The sequence below is a fragment of the Semicossyphus pulcher genome, unplaced genomic scaffold (assembly GCF_022749685.1).
Source record: "Semicossyphus pulcher isolate SPU_LCO1_2020_fin unplaced genomic scaffold, fSemPul1.0.p SCAF_18, whole genome shotgun sequence".
NCBI classification, from domain to species: domain Eukaryota; kingdom Metazoa; phylum Chordata; class Actinopteri; order Labriformes; family Labridae; genus Semicossyphus; species Semicossyphus pulcher.
This window is the reverse complement of record NW_027211691.1, coordinates 26,217,858-26,223,857: the sequence shown is the minus strand read 5'-3', so window position 1 is coordinate 26,223,857 and position 6,000 is coordinate 26,217,858.

Here is a 6,000-nt window from a genome sequence, read left to right as displayed (position 1 = left end):
AAACAAACAGACTTCAGGTCAGTTCGAGTTGATTTGTCCCACAGAAAAACAAAACCTCCTTCAGAGTTTAGTCTCGTGCTCGCCTCTTTTCTTTCCAGCCGGGACAAAGAGATTCTGGGAGGGACACAACCCAACTGAGCCGATCTGGAAATTCCTGCGCTGGATTGTTTTTTAAGCTGCAACCAGAGATGACTCACGGTGGGTAAGGACTGCACGCTCACACACACACACACACACACACACACAGGGGCAAAATATGCAAACATCAGTACACACCCTGAAATATACACACAGTTGAAGCCCAGATGTACAGAGCACAGAAACACAGATTTACATGCTGTAAACACACATGACTGCATTCATCAACATCAAGGCTGCTCTTATTGTGAAGGATCTGCTACATAAAAACAGACATGTCACAAACGGCACTTTGAATTAAAGAACACACCCCTCACACAGCAGGAAGTCTTATAAATATGTGACAGGTCATATAAACTATAAACCTCACAAACGTTCAGAAGAGCTCAAACGTCTGTCTGTCGTTAGTTTGAGCTGTAAGTGAACACCTCCTGTTTCCACAGAGCTCTGACTGCACTGCAGTATGATGAAACTCCAGAGCATGATTATGATTCCTCTGAGAGGTCTTCACACGTCCTCTGCTACAAACCCAATCCCTAATAGACCATAGATTGCATATAAGAAGTGGGCGGAGCCACTGTGATGTCGCCTATTGTTTTGAAGCCTCAAATTCCTCTGTAAGTCGTCGCCATCTTGTTTTTCGAAGCCAGACGTGACCATATCTTACGTCTCTGATTCGTTGACATTTAACTCGAGCCGTCTCAGCAGAGCTACAGTCTGCAGCTTTAACTGTAAACACATGCAAACACTGGCTAGGAAATTACAGCAGGGGCACAAACACATAAACACTCCAACAATGAATACTCTAAGTACATGTTTAACTTCACACACACACACACACACACACACACACACACACGACTGTAAACTGTGGTCGTCTGCAGCAAAACTGGAGCCTTGAACACACGCAGGTTTGACGCAATGATCTGCACACACACCTTCACTGAATGTTCTCGCCTTCATCTGAAGAGTCGAGAGATCCAGTAAATAGTCATAGCTGCAGTGAGCAGACTGTTTACTTTAGAGGATAGAGATATAGATAACTGACAGAATGCACCTTTAACATCGTTTGTCTGTGAGCAGTCTCTTGACGATCATCCGTTGAGGTGAGGTTTCCATGTTGGTTTCTGCACCACCTTTTGAGGCCCTGAGATTTGCATTTGTGCAGTGGCCATCTTGTTGGGGTTTTTTGTCGGAAGTGGCCATATTTGGACGAGAGGGACAAGCTGGGGAGGAGCGAGGGGTTAGCATACGCAAGATTTCATAGTTAAACAGTCAATTTCAGAGGCTTATTCATTAGTCAGCTTAGTACACAGTTAAAGAACTAAGCTAGGCCAGGTATGATGAGCACACACACAGGTAGCTGCTAATCAGTGCTAACATATAAAGAGTGTATAAACAGTGTGTGAGACGTGTTGGACGGTCTGTTCGTCCAATAAAGCGCACACACAGATTATCTGTCTGATATTTACATGAACAAATCTCCAAAAGGCTCCAACAGCACAAACACGGCCCAGAGGTTACGTTCAGTAACTGAGTTAGCTGAGGGGACACCTAGCAGACAGCTAGCAGCTCCCAGCTGTCACTTAAAGAGGCCACGCCCCTAATGAGCTGTCATGAAGAGTGAAATGGGATGACACCTGGCAGACAGCGACCTTTCTTAAAGTAGAATCTTGAACTCACCTCTGACCTCTGACAGAATCCAGGTTGTCTGAGATGACACAGAGCGTCACAACAGTCTGATGCAGCAGCAAATGCATCATGGTCTAGACACACCTCCAGATGGCTGCTGCTAGTCAGGTGTGTGTGTGTGTGTGTCACACCCAGGCTGGTAAAAGCAGGAGTTTGTTCCTGGAGGGAATCTTAACTATGCAACAAACACACAGAGCAGGTGAGGTAATGTGTGGGTGGTTACTAAAATAAAGATGCTTACAATGAGACGTGCTGCTACCTGTGGCTTCATCACAGCAGGTAGAGACAGTAAGGGTGTGTGTGTGTGTGTGTGTATGTCAAGTACTACAAGAGGCCACACCTCTGTTATTTTTACCTGCCAACCAGAATGAAAACACTGACACATGGCAGACACTCTGCCTTCACTTCCTCAACTTTAACCTACATATAAAAGCTGGATGGTTTCACTTTGACCACTAGGAGGCAGAACAGTCTACACAATGCACACAGGCAGCATCTGACAGGCAACCTCCGGGACTGACAAGTGAAGCAAACACTCAAGTCCCAAAGCTGCAGTTCCTCTGGTGTCCACTTGAGGCTGTCTCCAGCAGTGAGTCAGTCCCCATAGAGCCCCATGTTAAACTTTACAGCAGAAATAAACGTGTTTACAGCCTGGTACAAAAAACAGTTTGGGTCTCTATAGCTCATTTCTCTCTTCATGACAACTGTACGGGGAGAATCTTTATACAGCTCACCTGTTTACATCATATTAAGGCTTAAAGTGATGCAGCATTAGGGGCGTGGCCTCTTTGAGTGACAGCTGGGATCTGCTAGTTTGGATGTAACTCCTTCATTTAGTGTGAACCACAGACTGTATAAAAAGATGGCCGACATGACAGCTCCCTAAAAGTGAAGCCAAACCCTCTCTGTCGCCCCCTGCTGACTGGCTGCAGTACAGCTCATAAAGCCCGCCTCCTCCATGTTAACAGATGGGACATGAGTCAGACTATAAAATCAAAATACACGTCAAATACATTTTTCTCAAACATGGTTTCTGTCATTATAGTTAGTTCTTATCCTGCTGATTTATGTCCAAGTGTTCATTTTTCTGACAAGTTTATTTTTAATTAGTTATTTGATGCTGTCAAAATGATGATTGACAGCTCTGTTGACAAATGGGGATCCTGCAGCCGATCAGTTCCAGGTGAGCAGAGCGGAGGACGATCCGCGAGTAGAAATGTAACTAAAACAATCACTACAGTCATTGAAGTTTCCATACCTGTGAACTTTAACCTCAGACCAACACAGAGAAGCTGTTCTGCTGTTAAACACGCCGCCGTGCGGGATCCTTGCTGTTGTTTCAGTAAGTTAAGTGTGTGTTTGGGTTAGCGGAAGTGGCTACGGCGGCTCCACCCGCTGATCTCTACTGCGCAGACTCTGGCTCTAAATGACGTCACCATCGCAAGATGGCAGCGCCTATCACAGGGCTGTTTTGGCATCAATTACGTACAATGGGAGCAGATGGAGACGCGATGTATATAGCAGAAGTCCAGCCCATATATGTGGCAGCACCTACTTGTTTTTGAAGCCCTGTTTTAAAGGCGTTTTGGCCATCGCCAGAAATGACCATATATAGACATGCTATTCGTGGTAGGTGTTTGTCAATTCCAGGTAGCCCCGCCCTAACCCCTCCCCTCTTCCTGGTCTGTGTGACTCTCAACGGGAGCATCAGAGACTAAATGAACATCATGCTGTGTTGAAGAAGACTTGAAACTAGAGACTGAGACCATAAACTCATTAGGAACATGTTTACTGAGGGAATACATCAGGAGAGGAGGAGGAGCATGTTCTCATAGACTTCTATAGGATCAGACAGTGGAGTCGCCCCCTGCTGGACAATAGAAAGAATGCAGGGTTAGGGCCTTTTTGGAACCTGAGAGGCTACGTCCACTTGTTACAGAGTCTGAGAACAAAAGAGCTGGAAACGATGATCATAGTTCCCCTTTAATGTGCAGATATATGTAGGACAGGTCACAGCTTCATTTTCTCTCTCTCTCTATGATGCTGTTTCTCTCTGTCATTGTTTCTGTGAGCAGCTGCTCAATATGTACAGCTGCAGAGAGGTCTCACTCTGCGCCAAAAAGCTGAGCCGGAAGATTCATGCAGGAGTGAGACAAAAACACAAACTCCTTCCACAAGTTTAATTTTCACTTAAAGTTTGATCTGCTTCAACAGAACACAGTGTTACTAACATCACACACACACACACACACACACACACACACACACACACACACACACACACACACACACACAGAACAGGCACACTTACTTTCTCTGAGTTTCTCAGCGTGATTCAGACAATTACTCATGGCTCACACGTGTGTGTGTGTGTGTGTGTGTGTGTGTGTGTGTTCCCAGGTCATACTGTTTGTCTGGCCGTCTGTGTGTTTGTGCGTGATGATGTGATGCGTGGGCAGCCCGACATTAGTGTGTGTGTGTCAGTGTGGGCTGTATCTGAGGTATAGGCGGGCATCTCGGAGAACAGTCTGTCTGACTTTGTGTGTGTGTGTGTGTGTGTGTGTGTGTGTGTGTGTGAGACAGGTCACTCTTCTGTGGTAGAGAGACAGACAGCAAGAGAGAGAGAGCAGCACCTATAGACGATGCCTCACCCGACAAAGACTGACCGTGTCCGTCTCTTAGATCATCACACACACACACACACACACACACACGTCTAGACAGACCATCTGACCAATGCACATGTATACTGTACACACACACACACACACACACACACACACACACACACACACACAGATGGCCAGACAGAGCATGTGGCAAAAACACCTAAAAATATTGAAGCTTACATGAAAACTACGATCAGAGAAAGTTACGAACACACAGTGGTGCACGAAGCGTTCGGATCCTCTGATGCAGTAAAAGTGCTGAAACCAGGCAGCACTCCTTTCAAAGTAAAAGTTTTTACTTCAGTTAAACTTTGTTGGTATTATCAGCAGACGGTACTTAAACTATCAAAGTTAAAGAGTTATTATATATTGTGCATTTTACTGCTGTAGCTGTTTGAGTTTGTGCTCATTTCAAATGCTTTCTTTTCTGTTAGCTCGTTCCATCTCCACAGATCTGCGAGGGAGCGTCAGGAGATTGTCCTTTTGGTGTTGCTTGAGAATTCTCGCTCTGCAAATGATTTGAAATGAAAAGGTTTGCCCTTCGTCTGTTCGCCTTTTTTAAAAGGGAACACTTAAAGTCCTTCTCCAACAGTTTTTCAGTAGAAGGTCGTTTTAAAACAAAGAAGAGGGCGTGGTTTGTAGTCTAACGTTATGCATTGTTAGTCCAAAACTCCAGTGCTAGCTGTGTGAACACTAACACCCAGTCCTGACGAGTAAACTGAGCTAACGAGCGGACAGCGACAGGGAACAATCTGTCCACTGATCCGTTAGTTTCACCACAGTAACTAAATAAAGTTATAAATCTCTCGACCAGACCTTCAGCTCCGGCTGCTTCGTCATCCTGTGTCAGCAATGTTGTTTGTTACTTTGAAAGGAAATGTTCACAGACACGACATGAAATTAAAACATTAAAATAAAGTACGTCACAATACTGAGTAAGTTGAAATCCAAACACATGGGTGACAGATAAAAGGATATTAGGTTCTGACGTTTCATCTAGCGCCACCATCAGGCCTGAGAGCTAATGACATTCCCTTCAGACTCAGCTGGACTTTGTTTACACTGCTAATTAGCTAATGTTAGCATGCTAACACGTAAAACAAAGATACCTTTTATCTGCTTTGAAAGTTATGATCAAATTTAACCTCTTAACTCCTGTTTTTTGTTATGCTAAAATGCTTTCATGCTAATCCTCGAATCAAATTCTTTGCAAGAAAGCTAGCAAGCGTAGTTCTTCAAACACCAAAGTATTCCTTTAAAACCACGACTGACTGGCGTATGACTTATTATCAAACCTGAACCCTTCAAAATAAAAGCCCAGGCTCTACTTATCCATCTTTCCGAGCTCTGACCTGCAGAACATTAAACTCTGCTCAGTCACATTCCTCTCGCTCCGTACATTCCTCTGCAGGTTAACAGATCCCAGACCAGCCTGGACCTGTGGGAGCTGCAGAGCTGATTTATTACATTTACAATGTGACGTTTACGGCAGAGACAGGAA